Below are 23,270 nucleotides of genomic sequence, written 5' to 3'. Positions count from 1 at the left end.
ACCACCAAGTGATGGTGGAGGGGTTAAAGATTATTAGCCATAGGAAAAGACTATTCAGAATATTGATAGAAGGAAAAATCCAAATGAACTCTAGAGTGCCTCCTTGCTTGACTTACAAGTTGAGAATTTGTCACACTAAATATTGAATGCAGATGAAACTAAGATAGTTTGGAAATGAATATGTCACAACTATACCTCAGAAAGAGAAAATATAGCTTTCCAATTTTAACCAGCTAAGAGTTGAAGGATGGGAACATAAAGCCTTTAAAACTTTCTTTAAGGTTAGATTTTGAGGTTCTGAGTTAAGACTTAGTCATTGTAGACCTCCTACTTGAACATTCAGTAGGTTCTGGTTAATGATGTGTAGGTTTTGTTTTACTGCTGTAAGAGTAGAAAATAACTTTACTGTCACACCTCATGAGTCACAGAATGGCTATTGAACTTGAGATCTTCTCTCCTCCTCCTTGGTGGCGTACTAGCTGAGACTGGTGCAAGGAGCTCGCATAGATGACCCAGAGTTTGCTTTCTCTCCCCCGCCCCCAATTTTTTCAATGTCTCCAACATTCCTCCAGCCATCTGAGCTCAGAACTCAGCATCATCTTTGACTTTTACCCTCTCCTTTCCCTTCCTGTTGCCAAATGTTATTGTGTCTATCTTGGGAATACTTCTTGAATCTAGACTTTTTTCTCCATTCCCATTGATGTTGACTTAATTTATGTTCTTGTTATCAGTTGTCAAGATAATTGTCAGAGGCTATAATTTAACTCTAACATGTTTTTCTCTTATTTTCCATTATCTCCTTTTTTATGCTCCCATTTGCAAGATAGACTGATGCATAGCATTAGATGATCCTTGCAGATACTCTTGTGTTTTTGACTTCTCTGATGGTGCTACTGCAATTCTCACTCCCTGAATGGCTTTCACTCCTTGTTGTATACATAAGTCATACCAGCTCTTCACGGCCCAGTGCAAATGCTTTCTGTTCCCCAAAGTTACCCTGATCATGAACCCTTTTTCTTCTTGCTCTTTTTTCTTTCCCATTACAATTACCTTTTTACCTTTATAGGGGCACTTATCATTGCATAATTTGTCATGCTTTATTTCTTCTATTACACTCCAACTTTTTAACATAAGAATCTATGTATAATTAATCTTTGTCTCCAACACAAGTTTAGGATGGTTGATTCTGTGCTTTTCATTATGCAAATCATGCAACTCCGGAAAGAGCCTATGTCTAAATAGTGTCAAAAAAATCACCCATTTTCATGTCAGTTTCCTGGATGCCAAACCATAGGCCAATTGTTGAATGGCTATTATAGTGTGATTATTACTAACCTTATTATAATTAATGGTAATTACACATGTAAGGGTTGTTAGTATTAGTCCTAATATTACTAAGACTTTGAAGAAAAGACTATTGAAATACACCAATGCTTTTAGATATTGATGTTAAAAATTAAACTATAAGGTATTGGAATGCTATTCTCTTTCTTTACCTAACTGTAATGAGCTAGAATTTATATTTCTAGTTTATCAGTGGGGAATTAGATACATCTAGGCTTTGGGGGTGAATAAATTCGTACCAGCTCCTATATAGAATGAAAGGAAGCACCACCATACAGAAACAGAAAAAGTAGATAGGTTAGGTACATTGATTCTAGAATGAGACTGCCAGGTTCAAATTCCAGTTCTGACACCTTCTAGCTGGGCAGCTTTATAAAATTTCCTTAACATTTGTTTTTCTGATTCCTTATTTGCAAAAAGGCTTACATCACAGGATTGTTGTAAGAAAGAACTGAGTTTCTCTATGTAAAGCCCTTAGAACATAGTAAGTAGTGTTTTGCTGTTAGGAGTTCCTGCCCATCATTATTTTTATGGAATGTTGGACATTATTAGTCTGAAATTGTTTCAGATGAAGAAGCTGAGACCTAAAGAGGTTGAGTGACTTGTAAGATCATCCCAATGTTCCTCAGAGCCTGGCTAATATCATCACAGGGGTGTGTTCTCTTATATCCTGTGCTAGGCCCTGGGTGGGACATTGAGTTGCCATCCTCAGGTATTGAAAGCCCAGACAAGTGGACAGGTGGAGATTACAGCAGGTAATGTGCCATGATGCAGAAGTGCAGCATCTTACAGGAGCTCAGAGCAGATCCAGATTTCTTTTCTTTTCTTCTTCTTTTTTTTTTTTATTAAGATTTTATTTATTTATTTGACAGAGATCACAAGTAAGCAGAGAGGCAGAGAGAGGGGGAAGCAGGCTCTCCGCTGAGCAGAGAGCCTGATGCGGGATTCGATCCGAGGACCCTGAGATCATGACCTGAGCGGAAGGCAGAGGCTAAACCCACTGAGCCACCCAGGCGCCTCCAGTTCCAGATTTCTTAGCCTCCAAACGGGGTTCCCAGGGGAAATGATATGCAGGTAAAACCTTAAAGATGTTGCCTTAGTGTGTTTGAGCTGCTGTTATAAATTACCATAGACTGAGTGACTTAACAACAGCACAAGTTTATTTCTCAACAGTTCTGGAGGCTGGAAGTCTGAGACTGGGTGCCAGCATGGTTGAGTTCTGGTGAAGGCCCTCTTCCAGACTACTGTCATCTCATTAATACCTTTTGTGTAGAAAGTCGAGGGGAAGAAAGCTCGAGAGTGTGTCTAAGTTCACTAATCCTGTCAGTAAGGGCCTTATCCTCCTGATCTCATTTAATCCTACTTATCTCCAGAGGCCTTACCTCTTGATACCATCACCTGGAGGGGTGTGTGTGTGTATGTGTGTGTGTGGTGGGAGGGTTGGGGAGAAGGTAGGGGTGTCAGCATATGAATTTTAGAAGGATGCATAGCAGATGTAGAAGATTTAGCTATGTGGAGAAGGGCAAGTGGACAGTGTGTACAAATGCCCCGACATGCATGTTAATGTGTACAGAGAAGCAAAAAATGTCCAGTCCGGCCAAAGAGTGGAGACCTCTTTCTTTGCAGTAAATTAAAATCTTCCTAGACTCTATCCTGTAATTTTAATACTGGCTGCCTATTAAAACTCCCTATTATATTTGCCCTGGGTGTGCTCCCTAAATTCATGTCTACCCAGAATCTTAGAATGTCGCCTTATACATAAATAGTATATTTCCAGATGTGATTAGTTAAGTTAAAATGAGACACCGGAGGTGTGCCTGGGTGGCTCAGTGGGTTAAGCCTCTGCCTTCAGCTCAGGTCATGATCCCAGGGTCCTGGGATCGAGCCCTGCATCAGGCTCTCTGCTCAGCAGGGAGACGCTGGATTAAAGTGGGCACTAAATTCAGTCCCTAGTATCTTTATAAGAAAGCCATGTGAAGACACAAAGATACAGAGGAGACACACAAAAAATACCATCTGACATGGAGAGTGTGGAGGGATGCATCTATAAACCAAGGAGTGTCAAGGATTGTCAGCAGCTACCAGACACGAGAAGAAAGGCATAAAACAGATTGGGTTCTTCTGGAGTTACTCATGGACAATCTTGGCAACACCCTGATTTCAGACTTCTATCATCCTGAACTGTGAGGGGAAAAAAATTCAGTTTTAAGCCACCTAGTTTGTATTCATTTTTTTGTTACAGTCTTAGCAAACCAATATAGCATTCTTGGTGAGTTTAACTCTTTTAGGTGACAAGAAGAAGGCATGCATAGATATGCCTTCTTATATCTTACATGATACATCATTTCAGTGATGGAAATGAGTGTAACAGGTTCACAGTTTACTCACTTTATCGCTCATAGGCCTTAAAAATTTGGCTGTTTCAATTTTTATGAAGAATTTGTTTTTTTCTCACTAGCTCACACAGCCTGATGGTTAAGTAGGGAAGAATAACCTCTGACAAACCCTGAGCTAGGGGCACCTGGGTGGCTAAGTCAGTTAAGCATCTGGTTCTTGATTTTGGGTCAGGTCATGATCTCAGGGTTGTGAGATTGAGTCCCTTGTCAGGCAAGACATTCAGCGTGGGTCTGCTTGAGAGTCTTTCTCTCTCTGCCCCTCCCCCTGCTCTCTCTCACATGTGCATCGCTCTCTCTAAAAATAATTAAAAAAAAATTTAAAAATCCCCCAAACAAACCTTGAACTAGCTAACTTATGTATCACAGTCTTTTTAAGTTCAAATAAGCTCCTTTTGGTTATTTAGTCTTTTGGGCCTGTGGGTGTCCTCTTCCTCTCTCTGTTCCTCTCCAAGATGGGAGGCATCTGGGTAAATGGAGGACTCATTTGGTTCTTTGATAGGTAGGAGCCTTGTGTCCATGCTAGGACTTCTGGTTTCCCTTTGCTCAAGGAGATCTCTTCATCTTGACCTGGGCCTTGCTTTTTGTCAATCAAAGGAGGCAGGAACACAGCCTCAAGTGTCTGGAGTCACCCTCTTCCTCCGTTGCTTACCATTGCTTCCAGCCTTCCTGAATTTGATGCTCTGGTGGACAAGGACACCCTTTAGAGCTGGAGAAAACAGGCCACCAATCTGGGTGCCTCCACATTTTTCTGGATGCTTCTATTGTCAGCACCCTTTGAAGCTTAGGATCCAAGGTAGGAAAAACCAGGATTCTGGTGTCTGTATCCATTGTTTCCCTTGTCTCTCTGTCTCTGGCATGACTTAACCCTATGTCTCGCCTCCTTTTCTGGGAAGATATTTATGTTCCTTCCCCTTGATAGACTGGATACAAGATGAAACACTAGCTTGCCAGTAAGGGAAAATCTGAAACCTCTTCCTTACCCAAGGATGCATAAGAATGTGAGAATGAGCCAGACATAGCTTCATCATCCACTCAGGCACCGTAGGTCCCAGCACTTGAGATTGGACCACGTTCTACCTAAAGGTGGCTCAACATTGGTGGGGATGTGTCCAGAACTGGAGTGATGCACACTTTGTAATTATTCATTTGGAATTAACATTTACTCAGAGAAAGCCTTTAATAGGATCTGTTACTCTTCATTAGAAATGGGGTACCTCTGGAGGGCCGGGTAACTCTGGAGCCACGTGAGACAGTTTTGCCTCCCTCCTGCCATCTTGTGCTTTCACCTCCTGTATCACATCCCAGTGCAGTCTTCCAGCTTCATAGTAGGGTGGATTTCCTTACAATATGTACAGAACAGCTGTAGCACCTTAGGAAAGAATGCATGCTCTCCTCCGAGGTGGAGTGTCCAAGGCAGCACTTGACACATTCAGCACTCAATTCCTGTCTAATCCTTGCCTGGCCTTTGATCTGCTATGACCTAGTAAGTACCTTTACTGATGTACTGAAGTGATGATGAACTCCCTTTTGGCCTCCACATTCACAAATGCTGTAGGATGTGGGTTTTTGACTCACCCCTGCCATTTGGAATGGAAACTCAGGTGGTAGCGGAGGACTGCAATTCTCTTAGGTGGGATAGAGTAGTAGCTGAGAGGAGAAGATAAAAACTATCAGTAATATTTATTCTCATGGACTGTTAGCTTGTGGAACTAGCCAGATCCTGCTTTTTCATCTTCTATTCATCTCTTAGGATTCAGCTTCAAATCCTGAGGTTTTCCTATGATACCTCCACAACCACATAGAAATAAGTATGCCTTCTCTAATAGTTCTAAGGCGTATTTGGTCAGGGATACCTCTGTTAAGAGTTTTTACCATACTGTATCACAGTGACTTACTGACAACTCATTTCCCTTCCACTAGAGAAGTTCTTGCTAGGGCAGGGATCAGGTCTTTATCTTGATCCCAGCATCTTAGAGAGGAATTAGTGCAGAACTGGGGCTTGGAAAATGGTGATGAATGTATGAAATATTCTAGAGATAGTCCTGATTAGGAGCCTGAATTCCTTTGGTCTTGGACCCTGCCCTTTCCAAATGATATGTAAGGGGTAGGGAGTTTTCATACCAATTGATGCACAGGATGGTCTACAGGGTGAAGAGATAAAGGTAAGAGATTCTTTAAAACCTTGTGGCCCTGGCCCTTCCTTCTGTTGGGATGACAGTCTTTTGAGAAAGTGGGGCTGGAGTGAATGTTAGAAGATTTTGAGTATTTGGCTCCTCCTCTGTCTTGAAGGGTCTGAGACAGCAAGAACCATTGGAGCCCTGACACTGATGCAGATCTACTCCTTTTTGGTAGATACCTACTATGGCATCATAAGAAGTCCTTATGACAAATCTATGAAAAAATGGAGCCCAAAGTATTTCCTGGGCACTTGTTATATGCAAAGAAGACACTGCTTTCTTGATAGCGAGCAATATCATTTAGGGAAGGGTTTCTCTCACTGGTGCCATCGTCAGTGCCAGGATTCATTTTTGGGTATGGAGCATTCATCATTTGGAAATGAACTGTTAGAATGACTTTTATAAATAGGGATACCAATTGTTTGGCTTGGAGTTAGGCTCTTTGGTTTAGAGCTGGGTCATCTAATTCTGGAACATGTGGTTCAGAAGGAATTTAAAAGGGCAAGCTAAATGCAAATCACCTGGTTTGGGTGCAGTGGCTTGGATAACAAAAAACTTTCTGGATCCCACTGTTCTGCTTTGTGTTTGAATGTTGGGATTCTAAGGGGTATGCAGGAGAACCCTTATGGGATAATCCAAATTATTAGGGGGAGCAGGTACCCAGAGGTTATTTTTAGGCCCCAGGAATTTAGCTATGTTTTTTAATTTTTGAAATTATACCTGCTTAATTTTAATGTAGTGATATGTTTATATTATTTTTAATTTACTTTTAATTCATGAAATGTAAACAGTGAGCAGGAAGCTCTTCTGTTCCTAAATCTACATCCTTATCCAGGATTTAACTTCTAAAGAAATGTCTTCTTGCATTTTCTGACTTTCTTTTTCTTCTTTTTGTGAGTTAGTTGAGTAATAACTAACTCAACTGTTAGTCTTTTCATTAAAGATGGAAAGTCCCACATAGGAAATAGTACCACCAGCGATGGGTCAATCGTTTATGTTGGCCAATGTAAGAAAACCTACTTTCTTACACAAAAGGCTAACCAAGAGGAAGTCATTGTTGGGGATCGGGGGGAGGAGTTGGGTTACCTTCTCTTGGTGAACTTTAACCAAACACACCACAGAAAGTGCCAGATAGTACATGAAACCAGAAGAGGTTGGAAAATTCTACTTTGTTTCTAGATATTGAGGACCAGAAAGGTATGTATGATTTCAAGGTTTGGTGACACTGTTTCTGAGTGGAAAGTGAGTAGGTTTCAGACACTGAAGAGAGGAGGGTGTGGTCAGCAGGAACATTTTTAGTGTACTTCTGTCACTGGCTGAAACTTGTCCTTGTTCTTAAATAATCCTCTGGGGTGCAGGAAGGAAATATTAAAACTGCAGTTTTTCCTGATTGATTTCATCAATCATTTAAAGCTGTCTGTTTCTTGTGCTGTTTTATGGTATATAGAAAGAATATTCCTGGGAACTGTCTCAGAAGAGGAGAAGGCAGATGGTTGTATCAGGACGGAAAGAACTGGAGAGGTAGAATAGGTCAGAACTCAGAGGTCTTCCTTCTCTTCTGATGAAAGAAATGTGGTAGCCATTTGAGAAGATTCTGGAGAGAGCAGGGAGGACATTGACCTTTGCTGGGCAATAATTGTACTATAGGCTTTGGGTTATGTATTTTTCTTGTTATATCACTGCATATGTAACATACACATACACTTGTTCTTTTATGAATTTAATATATTTTTTAGTGAATATCTCATTAAATCTTCATGAATAGCTTGATAAGCAGTTTTTAATTTTCCCAATTTTACCACCAGGAATCAAACAGTTATTTTATTTTTTTTTTTGAACTGTAGTTGACGTTCTAAATGATATTATATTAGTTTTAGATATATAACAGAGATTCAACATTTGTATACACAAAGAAATAATCACCACTGTGATCACTCTAGTCATCATCTATCAGCATACAAAGTTATTACAATGTTATTGACTGTATTCCCTGTCCTGTACAGTACATTTTTATGAATTATTTTATTTATTTTTTATTTATTTACTTGACAGACAGAGATCACAAATAGGTAGAGAAGCAGGCAGAGAGAGAGGAGGAAGCAGGCTACCTGCTGAGCAGAGACCCTAATCCGGGGCTCGATCCCAGGACCCTGGGCCCATGACTTGGGCTGAAGGCAGAGGCCTTAAACCACTGAGCCACCCAGGTGCCCTGACTTACTTATTTTATAACTGGAAGTTTGTACCTCTTAATCATCTTCACCTATTTTTGTGCATACTCCTCCACCCCCAGCAGCCACCAGTTTGTAGTTTGTATTTATGAGTCTGTTTGTGTTTTGTTTTGCCTCTTCATTTTTGTTTTAGTTTTAGTTTTTTTTTTTAGATTCCACATTTCCATCAGTGAAATCATATAGTATTTGTCCTTCTCTGTCTGACTTATTTCACTTATCATAACACCTAGGTCTATCCATGTTGTTGGAAATGGCAAGATTTTATTCTTTTTTATGGCTAAGTAGTATTATAATATATATAATATATGACATATATTATATATACATGCACACATATACACACATCTTTATACATTCATCTATCAATGGATACTTAGGTTGCTCAGGAAGCTAAAGTTTAAAGCAGTTAACTAATATGTATGACATTTGTACTCTGCAATTGTCATGCTTTAGTGCATAACATACACTCAAGGGCCCCTCTCAAAGAGATGTTCCTTCAGTAGGTTCAGATTGGCCTCCAGTCTGCTCACAACAGGTGGATTGCTCAAGAAAGCATTTACAAAATCAGGGAATACTTTGTTCTGGTTATCTTTTTTGTTATATGTGTCCAAATCATAATTTTAGGCCAGAGTTACTTCTCTGCTCTTCAGGCTGATACCAAGGCTTGGTTTGATATTTTAGTCAGCTCAAACTTCCTTTCTTGGCATTAAAAGCAAGCAAACAAAAAACTCTTGAAACTCTTGTAATAGCTAAATTTCAGGGAATTGACGAAATCTTAATTAGTTCATTTCATTGTGATTAGATTGAATTGACACAAGGGGCTAAATCTGCTTGGTGGTCCCATTCTCAATAGCAGAGCCTGTTTTCCACCTTTTTATTGTAGAATCCTCTCATCCGCATGTCTGACTCTTTCCAGCACAGAAGTATCTCATGAGTAGCAATCACATTTTGTTCATCTTTGTGTGAACACAAAGTGGCTAGCAAAGTATTTGCCCTTGTTGAATGACAACATTGGATCAGGCATCCTGGTTGTTATAGGTGGTTTATCTGTTGACCTAAAATGGTAATTTGTTGGCTCTTAGCTGTGTTGGCAGTAGAGCTAGACTTACCTGATTTGAGAAACATGGTGCTATTTATTCTGGTTAGAAAACCTGCATGGCTTCATATTAAATATAAAAGTTTCCATCTCTTCCTTTTGATGAAATATGTGCAAAGTTGGAAGACAAGGTAAGAGGGTGAGTAAATTGGGAAAAACATTTCTCTCAAGTGCTCAGATACTTAATCAAAATTCCGTTAACATAATTCATTAGAGTGTTGTGAGGACAAATTGAGGTGATCATTGAGAAACTCTAGATTTGGAAACTCTAGATTACAAACAGGGACATTTCTAAAAAGTAAGATTTTTAAAGGGAAAATAAGGTTTTTTAAGAAAATGGAACTTCTAGTGTTCTGACAATGTATATGCTACATAATGAAGATTAAAAATTAAGACTTGGTCAGGTAATATTACCTAGTGGGAATATATACCGTTTACCATTTTAGCTATTTTTAAGTGTACAGTTCAGTGATGTTAAATACATTCACAGTGCTGTGTAACTGTCATCGCTGTTCATCTCTGGAATGTTTTCATCCCAGTCTGGGACTATGTACCCAGTCAATACTCTCCCATTTCCCCTCTTCCCCACCCCTGGCGACCTCTGTTCTTTGCCCATACTAGGTACCTCATACAAGTGGAATTATTACAATATTTTCCTTTTGTTTCTGGATTATTTCACTTAGCATAATGTGTTCAAAGTTTATCCATGTTGCATCATATATGATCATTTCATTCCTTTTTTTTTTTTAAGATTTTATTTATTTGAGAGAGAAAGAGTGTGTATGAGTGCACAAGAAGGAGCTTGAGTCAGGTGAGGGGCTGAGAGAGAAGCTGACTCCCCACTGAGCAGGTTGCTCAATCTGAGTCTCCATCTGGGAACTCCCGGATCATCATTGGAGCTGAAGGCAAACAGTTAACCAACTGAGCCACTCAGGTGTCCTGAATGTCATTCCTTTTTAAGGCCGACTGATATTCCATGGAATTTGTATACCATATTTTGTGTATCCCTTTATCCATCAATGAACGTATGGGCTGTTTTCACCTTTTGGCTATTGTGGATAATTTTGTTATGGATATTGGTGTACAAGTATCTGTTTGAGCCTCTGGCTTTTGTTCTTTTGGTATTTATCTATAAGTGGAAAAAAGTAAAACTTTCATTTTATTTTATTTTTTAAATTTTATTTATGTATTTTTAACCAAAGGAAAAGCTAGTATAGCTTTATTGTAATTAGATGAAATAGATTTAAGGCCAAATCAGTATAAAAGATAAAGTGGTTATATTTTATAGTAAAAATATTAGACTTTATAATTTTAACACATGGACTATAAAATTAGTAACTATAAGTTTTTTATCCTCTATAACATAGATTTAATATAAAGCAAAGAATTTGACAGAAATAAGAATAAGCAATTTATACATAATGGGAGAATTTAGATGTATCAATCTCCATAGTAGAATAAGCTGATTTAAATGAAAATTTTAATTAACGTGACCAAGTGGATATATAGACAACATATATTGTTTTCTTTTCACTTTTAAAATTAATTAATTAACTTTTTATTAACACATAATGTATTATTAGCCCCAGGGGTACAGGTCTGTGAATCACCAGGTTTATACTTCACAGCACTCACCATAGCACATACCTTCCCCAGTGTCTATAACCCTACCTCCCTTTCCCTACCTCCCACCCTGGAACCCTCAGTTTGTTTTGTGAGATTAAGAGTTTCTTATGGTTTCTCTCCCTCCTAATCCCATCTTGTTTCATTTATTCTTTTCCTTCCCCCAAACCCCCCACGTTGCCTCTCAACTTCCTCAAATCAGGGAGATCATATGATATTTGTCTTTCTCTGATTGACTTATTTCGCTCAGCATAACAACCTCTAGTTCCATCCACGTCATCGCAAATGGCAAGATTTCGTTTCTTTTGATGGCTGCATAGTATTCCATGGTATATATATACACCACATCTTCTTTATCCATTCATCTAGACAACATATCTTTTTAATAATTGTCTGCATACTGGGTTATAAGGCAAATCTTTTGAAAGACTGAAATAATACAGAGTATGTTAATTGTACTAAGATCACACAGCAGGCTTTTACTGAATGACTTATGAAATTAATAAAGCAGAGTTTTTAAACCCTCCTTTCCCCTATACTTTTTAGGTTATCCAGAGCAAGTGTATCTCCTCTGTTTATGCCATAAAGAGTGAGTGGTTGCTTTCTTCATCTTCAGCTTGCTATAGATTTCCATCCTTTCCCCTAGGTTTCTCTTCTACCTCTGAATTTCATACTGCAAGATGCAGTTACAAAGGAGCCTGAAATCTGACCCTAACCACTCTATGCCTGTAACAAATTCTACTCAAATTAGGTCCATCAACTGGCACTACTTTGGGGACTGACAGATTAAGGTGAGCTAAGAAAAATTAACTTGAGGGCACATTATAAATGGAAATCTAGTAGAAATGGAAAGTGTCATACAGAGAACTATAGTTTAGATTTCATCTTCAGTTCATTTGATAAATTACTATCTGCTGGGCACTGTTGGTGGTGACCAAGAAAGAGACAAGAGCTCTGTTTCTGAGCAGCTCAAATTTTGGAGGAGGATGCATATGTATTTAGTAAGCAACAAAAACTACACAACAATGCTATTACTGTCATTGGTTTATACAACATCCCTCAAGCACCTACTGCACATTGTTCTAGGCCCTGGGTGTATATCCAAAGACCAAGTCCCTGTTCTCCTAAAGCTGACTGTCTGGTGGGGGGAACTGGACAATATACGAGGAAATATGCTGTATAATAGGTGTGTGTTTTCCTATGGAGGAAAAAATAAAGCAAGAGAAGGGATGGAGAGAGACGGGTGTGTGTGTGTGTGTGTGTGTGTGTGTGTGTGTGTGTGTGTGTGTGGTTTTAGGTAGGCTGTCCAGACTGGGCCTCTCAGTGTTGGGGACTTGGATCACAGATCTGAATGAAGTGAGGGAGAGAGTCAAGGTGACATGTGGGCGATAAGACAGCCTGGCTGAGGACTAGCAGCAGCTGCTGCTGTAGTGTTAGATTTCAGAGATGGGTCAAGAGCTTTGGGACTTAAAGTAATACTCTGTGATTTTAAGTACATAATTCTATGAAATGGTAAAATCCTTTTTTAAGCACCCCAAGATCTATCAGCCAGGGAGTATTTAATGGCAAGATACTTGCATTTTTAAATGACTATTTCAAAATGATATGAAATCATTGCTAGTAACTCCCCTTGCCCATGCATGTGCGTGCATTATGAGAGCTTCTGTGTTTGAGGTGAATGTGAGGCAGTCATCCTATGGTTTTACTGTGAGTGTGGTAAGCCCTTCTGTCTCACCTTCTTCTGCTATTAGGATTTCTCATTTCATCAGTGGTGTTAATTAGAAACAAAAATCAGTTCTGACTAGTTAGTACATGAAGAACTAGAGCATTTTAAATCCACTTAGAACTTTCAGAAGCATGTAACAAGAATATACTGAGGAAGTGTAAGAAAGATATCCCTAGTATTGACATTTCAGGGAGAATGACAGGGCTGGTGACTTCTTTCTGGTATGAGAAACTTTTGGGCAAATGGAACAAAATCACACATAGCTCTTTAATGTGGCAGTCTTTTTTTTTTTTTTTAATATAGTATAGGACTTCATGCATGCATGGGACGGAGGGAGAGAGAGCATGCATGGAAGAAAGAAGTGGTTGCAAAACTAAAGACTCGATCCTTACAGACCTCATCTCAAACTGGGAGGGGAGATAGCAGGCATTTAGAGTAAGTGCCAGTGGATGATATCAAACCTAGACTCTAGCAGTGTCCAAGAGGGAGGGGCCAGAGATGCTGGGAATCAGAAAACGGTCCTTTATTGACAGGTTTGGGAGTGAAAAGATGAAGGAAAAGGTCTCTCAGGGAGAGAGGATGATCTGGGCAGAGATGCCATTGTGGGGAAGTATGGTTGATGTTTAAGTAAAGGAAAGGGGTCCTAATGGATTAGGAGAGAGGATCTGGCTTGGAGATTGTAAGGTTAACTTTGGAAAGCTCAATAGAAGGCCAAGAAGAAAAGGAGAGCTCCACGCCTTCCTTCTTTTATAAGTTACTTTTTGACTCATTAACTTATCAGATAGTAGGGAGATCATCCCTTGCTCCCTCATTGGTCCTTTGTTAGAGGGGGACACCCATAGGTCTTAAGATGCACCCTGCAAACAAAAACACTATCTTCTAAGAACTCCATTTTTATTGGTTGACATACAAACTCACTGTAAAAAATTTAAATGGTACTTTTCTAAGAATCAATGAACTATTTCTCCCAGGGCCCACCAGCCCTTCTACCCCCATACCATTTTTTTGGAGGCAACTACTGTTAAAAATTTCTTTCTGCTTATCCTTCCTAATTTTATTCATCCAGTCAACAAATTCTTAATTGAATGCCTGTTATGGAAATGGGATACAACAGTGAACAGAAGTCCCCACTCTCAAGGAGCTTTTATTTTACTGGGAAGAAGCAGGCAGTCAACGGCAAGCACATTTAAAATATCTTACAGGGGCACCTGGGTGGCTCAGTGGGTTAAGCCTCTGCCTTCGGCTCAGGTCATGATCCTAGGGTCCTGGGATCGAGCCCCGCATTGGGCTCTCTGCTCAGTGGGGAGCCTGCTTCTCTTCCTCTCTCTCTGCCTGCCTCTCTGCTTACTTGTGATCTCTGTCTGTCAAATAAATAAATAAAATCTTTAAAAAACAAATCTTATAGAATGGAATTATCCTATGCATACTTTTGCAACTAGCTCTTTTCTACTTGACAGTCTGTCTTGGACATCTTTCCATGTCTGTTTATAGAGGTGTACCTCTTGAGGCACCTGGGTGGCTCAGTGGGTTAAGCCTCTGCCTTTGGCTCAGGTCATGATCTCAAGGTCCTGGGATCAAGCCCTGCATTGGGCTCTCTGTTCAGTGGGGAGCCTGCTCCCTCCTCCTCCGACTCTCTGCCTGCCTTTCTGCCTACGTGTGATCTTTGTCAAATAAATAAAATCTTTAAAAAAATATTAAAAAAGAGGCCTACCTCTTTAACTGGTACTCACTAATATTTATTGAGCATCTGCTGTACTTTAGGCACTGTCTCAGTCACAGTAATTCTCTGTGGTAAGTACTGTAATTTTCATCTTACTATAGATGAAGTACCGAGATGAAGAGAGGTGCGGGAACTTGCTCAGAGTCACCTGGCTAGTCTCTGCTGGAGTCGGATCTGAACCCAGGCCATCTGATCCTTCACTTCAGTTCTACTCTCTCTTGATGGCTGCATAATCCTCCTTTACATGGATGTACCTTCACTTATTTGGCCAGTCCTCTATTCTCAAGCCATTTTTAGTTTTTTTCCTGTCACAGACAGTGCTATAATGAACATTTCTCCAGATGTGATTATGATCATCTGTGAGGTAAATTCCCAAGAGATGGAAACATTCACATTTCTATATTTGATAGACACTACTTAGTTTCCCTTTAAAAATATCTTACCAACTTTGGGGTGCCTGCGTGGCTTAGTGTCTGAGTGTCTGAGTGTCTGCCTTCAGCTCAGCTCATGATCTTGGGGTCCTGGGATGGAGTCCCTTGTTGGGGGGGGTCCCTGCTCTGTGGGGAGTCTGCTTCTCCCTCTCCCTATGCCATTCCCCCCACTTGTGCTCTCTTTGTCAAATAAATAAAATCTTTTAAAAAATAAAAAATTATTTACCAACTTCTATAGTAATAGTATAGAAGATGCTGATTTCTCTCTCTCTTTTTAAGGATTTTATTTATTTATAGGAAAGACAGAGATCACAAGTAGGCAGAGAGGATGAAGCAGGCTCCCCACTGAGCAGAGAGCCCGATGCAGGGCTCGATCCCAGAACCCTGGGATCATGACCTGAGCCGAAGGCAGAGGCTTTAACCCACTGAGCCACCCAGGTGCCCCAAGATGCTGATTTCTTTATATCTTCTTCAACAAAGGGAATTACCAAACTTATAGTAGTTGCTAATATAATAGGTTAAAAAGTGGTATAGAAATTAGATTTGAAAACATTTTTAAAGAGTTTTTCATTTTAAATATCATAAAGAAATGATTACTTTCTTTTTAAGAGCAGTTTTTTGTTCTTTCTACCATGCAAGAAAGAAAGCCATCACTCTCATTTCAAGAAATCTGCAGTTTCTTAGGACTGGGGAGGCTTGGCAGGGAAAGTCTTTCTTTCTCTCTGATCTGGCTCTCTGTAGAGGTGTGAGGGCTCAGCACCAGGATCTTCCAGGAGAGTGGAGTTGATGTGTGCAGACGATCAACCTGCTCTGGTTATAGAAACATGATTAAAATGTATTTGGTTTCCCCATCCCCCACCACCCCTCCCTTCAATGGGTATTAAGGAGGGCATGTGTTGTGATGAGCATTGAGTGCTACACGCAGCTAATGAATAGGTGAACATTACATGAAAAACAAATGATGTACTGTATGCTGGCTAACTGAGCATAATGAATAATAAACATGTGAAAAAAAATTTAAAAAATGTATTTGGCTTTAGTACTTAACTACAAATCTGATGCAACTTCCGGAAAACCCATAAATGGGTTTAGACATTCTTAAAAGAAGACATAATCTCTTCTTTAAAAATAGACACAAACCAAAATATTTTGTTTTCATCTAATCCCATCTTAAAAACAAGAACCCGCTCAAAGTGATTCTGAACTAAAAACTTTAAATCTATTTCCTAATGTGCATTTATTTTTTGACACCCTCAAGGGTTAATTGTTTGCTTTACTCTGAGTTGAATTTAAGGATGTTTGGAAAATTGTCTTCATTCTTCATATTAAATGTTGCTTGCATGTGCTTAGCTTTCATCCATAAGATAGTAAAACTCCCCTTCCAGTGATTTTTTAAAAATGTGAATTCCTTCATCTCTGGGGAAGAACAGGTGGGAACTCTAAAGACGTTTGCTTATTTTCCTCATTGAGGGCTGATGAAAGTTTGGTAAGCAGAAGTGGTAACTGTGACTTTCTGTTATCTGCTTCCATCCTTCTGAACTCTTGGTTCCCACAGAGGAAAGCCATCCTGCTGAAGCCCGCCTCTAGGGAGCTTCCTTTTGTTTCTTCAGGATTAACCAGTTCTGCCCTGGCAGCGGTAGCAGGCAACTCTAGAAGGAGAGACTCTTCTGGGCTTTTGGTATTTTTCCAAGGAGTGGTTTTCTCTCCCAGGTCTTCACTGGTAGGGTAGCTGCTTTCCTACAAAGCTGCCTTCTTTTTCTGATGAGATGCTGATTCTGATCTGCCATCTAGCAGCTTCCTGTAGCGGTAAGTGGTCAAGAGTGTTTTTCCGGGAGTTGATCTCAGGTTTTCAAGAATGTCCCCTAGAGACCCTGTTTGTTTTCTATGTAATTGCTAGAGCTTTTAGAATAGCCTTGCTTTTCTCATTGTTCTCATTGACCTGGTCATGGAGTGGGTACCTGTTTGATCTCCCTGAATCCTCCCTTTTGGGAGGGTTAGGTCCAGGCTGAGGTGAGTCTGTGGGGAGCATTCAAGGGTTGGTGAGGCCAAGAGGAGAGTCTGCTCAGGCCTGTCTGGAGCTTTCTCTTTCTCTTTTCTATGTTGCTCTTTTGTTTTGCTGTTTTCATCTTGGGTATGGTTGAGGTTTAGCAAACAGTCTTTTTTATTCTTTTACTAAGAAAAAAAAAAGGAAAGTAGTTAGGTTTGAGAAATAGGATATTTTCTTTATTTCGTTTTTCAAAGTTTTATTCTGTTAGCATCATCTATTTTTTAAATAAAGATTTTATTTATTTGAGAGATAGCACAAGCAGGGGGAGTGGGAGAGGGAGAAGCAAGCTCCCTGCTGAGCGGGGAGGCTGATGCAAGGCTGGATCTCAGGACCCTGGGATCATAAACTGAGCCCAAGGCAGATGCTTAACTGATGGAGCCACCTAGGTGCCATGTACCACCTGTTAAATGGCCAATGGGAGTAGCAGTGAGGTTCATTTCTTTTTGTTTGTGGGTGTTGGAGTAATTGATTTCATTTTTTTTAAAGGGGTTTGTATCTGGCTTCCCTGTTCAAGGTATTGTTTATTCTATGACTGATTCATGCTTTGAACATGAACAGTTTTTTTTTTTTTTTTTAACATGAACAGTTTTTTTTACTAAGCTACTCTCTGAGGCTGGAGTGGTATGTTTTTAGTGCTGAGATTTGTCTGACTTGAGAAATCAATAAATTCCGAGTGATTTTTTAAAAACCTATATTTATCCATCTTGCGCTTTTATATTGTTTTATCATGCGTCTTTAAAAATGAAATTGGAAGGGGAGGTGAACCATGAGAGACTATGGACTCTGAAAAACAATCTGAGGGTTTTGAAGGGACGGGGGGTGGGAGGTTGGGGTACCAGGTGGTGGGTATTATAGAGGGCACGGATTGCATGGAGCACGGGGTGTGGTGCAAAAATAATGAATACTGTTATGCTGGAAATAAAAAAAAAATAAAAAATAAATTAAATATTAAAAAAAAAAAAATGAAGGGTCAAGTAATTTTTTGTGCACCCGGAGAATTTTTTGTTTGTTTGTTTGTGCACAGGAGGATTTTATTTTGTTCTTACCTGGTAAATTGGAAATTTTCATTTAGTTGGAAAAGACTTAACCTCTTGTTTCAAAGTAAATTAGAAATTGTAGCTCTCCTAGAAATCTTGTTAATGCATGTATTCTAGATGCTTGTATTGCATATATAAGAAGTAGATGCTGGTATTTTCAGGATTTCTCATAAAAAGATGTCCAAGAAAATAGTAACCTCCACGTGTTCCTCATGCCTAAAATCTTATTTGACTTCTTAGCAATGTGAAATATTTTTCAAATATTAACTTCTGATTAAATATTAAATGTAAATATTAAATATATTGGTCATTGCATTTTTGGAACTGTTTTTTTTCCTGTCTCTCTCTTCCATTTCTTTGGTCAACTCCAGCTTGTTGAACACCTACCCCATGTAGACTCTGTGCTAGATGTCCAGAGGAAGACACCACAGCACGAAAGCCTGAGCATTTCATTTCAATATATCCTTCTCTGACCCCCCCCTTTTTTTTTTGAAGTTGAGTGTTCCCTAGGGCCTCCTCAACTGTTTACTGACTCATCCTCACCCTCTGTCCTCTCACTTCTTTTAATTCTTATTCTTCCTGAGTGAGATCATTCATTTCCCATGACTTCAATGCTTTCATAGATGTTGACGATTCCAACTCTACAAATCTGTTTTTTCTCTTCAGTGTTAAGGATATTTTCAACAATCAAGAGAAATTTCAAGACTAATGCATTCAAACTGAAATTATTGTTCTCCCATCCCAATCTCTGCCTCTCTGTTTTCTCTTTCTTCTCCCTTCCATACTATACTTGTCATTTTAATGGCTCCTCCTCCTCCTCCTTTTTGTTCTGCACCTCAAAGATTTCTTTTTGTTCTGCACCTCAACATATGGACAATTTATAAAATGGTCAATTCAACCACAGAACTATTTTTAGAATCCAGCTTCACTTGCCTGTTGTCACTGCTCCTCCAGTTCTTTCCATGTCAGGTCATGTTGTGAGTGTAACCTTCCTAAAAGTGCTGATAGCCTATGCTTGCATAGAGAGACATAGAGTACAATGACCATGGACAAGAGGGGCTGGATTCTACCCATATCCTTCTCTGAGAGACCTCTTCTACTTTCCACTTCCCCATTACGATGGGTATTAACCATGGTAATGAACACATGAACCATGAACCATGGGTCTTGAAGACAGCCCTGCCTCGTATCTCATCATCTTTCAAATATGGACAATGACAGTCCTTGCCTATAGAGTTTTGGTGAGGATTAAGTGAGATGATATGTGTCAAGTACTTAGCACAAGGCCAAGTACCCAGTGAATGGTAGTGATGATGATGACAACAATGATGAAGATGATCACTTGTTTCAGAATCCATTTTTTAAAAAAATTTTTTATAAACATAATGAATTATCAGCCCCAGGGGTACAGGTCTGTGAATCACCAGGTTTATACACTTCACAGTACTCACCATAGCACATACCCTCCCCAATGTCCATAACTCCACCGCCCTCCCCCTCTCCCCAGCAACCCTCAATTTGTTTTGTGACATTAAGAGTTTCTTATGGTTTGTCTCCGTCCCAATCCCATCTTGTTTCATTTACTCTTTTCCTACTCTCCAAACCCCCCATGTTGCATCTCCACTTCCTCATATCAGGGAGATCATATGATAGTTGTCTTTCTCCGATTGACTTATTTTTTTTTTTTAAAGATTTTATTTATTTATTTGATAGAGAGAGATCACAAGTAGACGGAGAGGCAGGCAGAGAGAGAGAGAGAGGGAAACAGGCTCCCTGCTGAACAGAGAGCCCAATGTGGAACTCGATCCCAGGACCTGAGATCATGACCTGAGCCGAAGGCAGTGGCTTAACCCACTGAGCCACCTAGGCGCCCACGATTGACTTATTTTTGCTAAGCATAATACCCCCAGTTCCATCCACATCGTCGAAAATGGCAAGATTTCATTTCCTTTGATGCCTGCATATTATTCCATGGTGTATATATACACATCTTCTTTATCCATTCATCTGTTGATGGACATCTAGGTTCTTTCAGAATCCATTTCTAATCTACTTTGCCAGCTTCATGCCCCCTATAATCTCATTGCCATGAATTTCACTGCTACCCAAACCTTCCTTTCCCTTTCACAATACTTTGTCTTTCCACAAGCTGTTCCTTTTGCCTGACCTTTCCTCATTTTAGTGAGCAAACTCTTCTTTCCTTTTCAAAGGGATCAACTCAGAATCACTGCCTGTAACGTCTTGGCTAACTCTGCAAAGCAGGCTTGGTGACTCCCTTCCCTCTGTTTCCATGATGCACAGTCCTTGCTTCCATCATAGCCATTCAAAAGATCTATGTATTTATCTTTCCCAGACTAGAGGTACTTAAAGGACAGAGGTAGGATCTAATGTTACTTGCCTCCCTCTACCCACCCAGGTTTGACATAGAATAGACACCTAGCTGGAGCACCTGGGTGTCTTAGCCACTTAAGATTCTGACTCTTGGTTTCAGCTCAGGTCATGATCTCAGAGTTTTGAGATTGAGCCCTGCATCAGGCTCTGCCCTCAGTCCATGGAGTCTGTTTAAGATTCTCTATAACACCCCCCTCCTCACATTCTCTCTTAAATAGATAGATAAATAAATAAATAAATAAATAAAAATCTTAAAGAATAAGTACCCAATAAATGTTTGATGATAGAGATCCATCCCTACTGATGTTCAGATTTTACAGTTTTTTTTGATTTTTCTTTTTTCTTTTAAATTTCTTTTCAGTGTAACAGAATTCATTGTTTATGCACCACACCTAGTACTCCATGCAATACATGCCCTCCATAATACCCACCACCTTAGTCCCCCAACCTCCCACCCCCCGCCCCTTCAAAACCCTCAGATTGTTTTTTTTTTTTTTAAGATTTTATTTATTTATTTGACAGAGAGAGAGATCACAAGTAGGCAGAGAGGCAGGCAGAGAGAGAAGGAAAGCAGGCTCCCTGCTGAGCAGAGAGCCTGATACAGGACTCGATCCCAGTACCCTGAGATCATGACCTGAGCCGAAGGCAGGCAGAGGCTTAACCCACTGAGCCACCCAGGTGCCCCAGATTGTTTTTTTAAAAGATTTTATTTATTTGACAGAAAGCACAAGCAGGGGGGAGGGCCAGAGGGAGAGAGGCAGGCTAATGGGGCTCCATCCCAGAATCCTGGGATCATGACCTGAGCTGAAGGCAGATGCCCAACTGATGAGCTACCCAGATGCCCCTGACAGGAGGTTTTTTTACTTGTGGAGACTTAAACATATATTAAAAACAAAAACAAAAACCTTTCTTTCTTGAGTCCTAACTTTGTAGCTGGAGGCACTGTGTTAATTTTTTTGTAGGCATGCCTCATGATCCTGTGAGTTACTCTAATTGTCCCTGTTTACAGATGAGAAACCCGGGGCTTAGAAAAGAGGGAACTTGCTGGAGGTTACAGAGCTCGTAGGACCAAGCCCAGCTGTCTGATAGAAGGTTGGAAGAAAAGGGAAGTGAGAGGGGAAGGAAGAAGACTAAGCCAGGGTGAGGCGTGTTTGGGAGAGAAAGGCAGCATGAGGGCAAAAGTGCAGTAGAGGAGCAGCAGGAGCAGGCTAGGGAAGACCGAGAAAGGGGAAAGGAATGAGGGGAGAGCAAGGATGAAAGTGAGCAGGGGATAAACAAGAGGAGGAAGGGAAGCACGGTTCCCACCACTTCAGAATCTTGTGGCTGGGTAACAGCTGCATGCCTAACAGAATATAAACAGACTGTGGTGTTGACATGACAACTCACAACAAAATCAACCTAATATACATTATATGGGAAATACAATAATTTATTGTCAGGGAATGGTAATTATATCTAATTACTAAGCTGTTTATAAATTTGGCTGTACAACGATCAACACACACACACACACAGCCTTATATTCTGTTCACTTCTACTTTTGTCCATTACGGACAACTGACAAGTGCTGTGGCTGTTGACATCTGTCACTGACACTGAATATGATTAAAACACTATCTGTACCTCCTACCCACACATCACATTCAACGTTGCACACTTGCAGACAGAAGCTCAGGCATTCTTTTCAAGGCTGAGACTTCCCTGCTGCACCAGGATGTCTTTCCTGGGTCTTATTGCTTTTTTGGCTTTGGGAACCCAGAGCCAGAAGAAGGAGCGGGAAAAGGGTAGGACCAGAGAAGATGGAGGGCAGAAGAGGGAGGAGAGAAGGGGCTGGTTTCCTAATCCTGCCCTCCAACTTTCCATCCTCAGATGCCACTAGTGCTCAGGCAGGCAGGGTTTTCAAGCTTTACCTGTACCTACCCTGGTGCTGGTCAGCCCCCTTCCCTTCCGTTCTTAGTTGGGGTATTCTTCAGAGACAAGGTGAATTAGGTTAGGAAGCAAGTGCCTGACTGAAAAAGATTAGGGAAAGTTAAGAAAACAGAGAAGGGAAACTGGGAGATTGAAGGAGGAAAAAAGGGAGGGAGTAGAAGAAAAGACAAATGGGAGGAGAGAAGGGAACACATTTTTATGGAATGAACCATATACAGATGTATATTTACCCTTACAACAACTCTAAAAGGAAGGCATTATTATCCTTATTTTCCAGATTCCAGGATTGAGCCTTAGGAAGGGGAAGTGACTTGGCCAAAGTAACACTAGATAGAAATTAGTTGAGCTGGGACTGGAATCTATTTTCCTAAAAGTGTCTCCTGTATAGTACAGTGTTTCCAAAAAAGAAGAGAAAGCAGAGTTGGGGAATGAGGAAGGCAAGCCGAGCAGAAAAGAGTAGAGAAGAGAGGGAGGAGGTTGGGAGGTCTCACGAGGGCTGAGGTCTGGGGATGGCCTTATTGAAGCTGTGCACCTCCTTTCCCCTTTGGCCCATCTTCTCCCTGAGTCCTGAGAACTGGAGAGAACCCACTGCTCAAAGGGAGTACAGGACCTCCCCTAGGAGGGCACTCTGCTTCCTTCCTAGACTCTGCTTTGAAGACAGGCAGTGATGGGCTCACCTGGGCAGCACTCTAAGTAAGTAAGGAGAAGCTGCCAGGAATCTGCCAGGAATCTGCTCATTGTTGCTTTCCTGGCTTCCACTGGTCCTGTGTTTTCCTCAACTATCTCAGCTCCTTTCTTGCGCCTTTCTTTTCTGATCTCCTCCTTTGCTTTTCTGTCATTCTACCTTGTATTTTCAGTCTTTCTCTTTTCAATCTTTTCCCTCCCCTTAATTTACCCCCAGGGCTGTGCCCCCACCACAAGCACATCTCCTCTTTAAAGTTTCATTATCCGTTCACACTTACCTCCTTTGTTTTATTGTAGACTGTCTTGAAGAAAGTTAGGGTGAAATGAGGACATTTCATCCAAATGTTTATTTAGATACTTTGACAAAGTTCAGAAGAACTATCTTGCCTTCAAGATAACTAATGTCTAATGAGCTTTTTCCTCATGTGCCACCATCCCCAA

At 40.3% G+C, this 23,270-nt stretch overlaps 1 protein-coding gene across 9 annotated transcripts in view; it reads left to right on the top strand.

Annotated features, from left to right (window-relative positions):
* The first annotated feature begins 7,007 nt into the window (after positions 1-7,007).
* Positions 7,008-23,270, top strand: part of ATP8B4 (ATPase phospholipid transporting 8B4 (putative)) — a 268,272-nt gene continuing 252,009 nt past the window's right edge. For 2 of the 9 annotated variants that reach the window (XM_032343690.1, XM_032343682.1), the window contains exon 1: positions 7,009-7,114. The gene's annotated coding sequence lies outside the window, so the exon portion shown is untranslated. Of the gene's footprint in view, positions 7,115-16,025; positions 16,548-16,574; positions 16,752-17,120; positions 17,215-17,274; positions 17,303-23,270 lie in introns of those variants that run through there. The other 7 variants (XM_032343688.1, XM_032343686.1, XM_032343685.1 and 4 more) reach the window with 7 other exon arrangements.

The sequence above is a fragment of the Mustela erminea genome, chromosome 5 (genome assembly GCF_009829155.1).
Source record: "Mustela erminea isolate mMusErm1 chromosome 5, mMusErm1.Pri, whole genome shotgun sequence".
NCBI lineage: Eukaryota > Metazoa > Chordata > Mammalia > Carnivora > Mustelidae > Mustela > Mustela erminea.
This window is presented reverse-complemented; position numbering and strand designations above follow the sequence as displayed.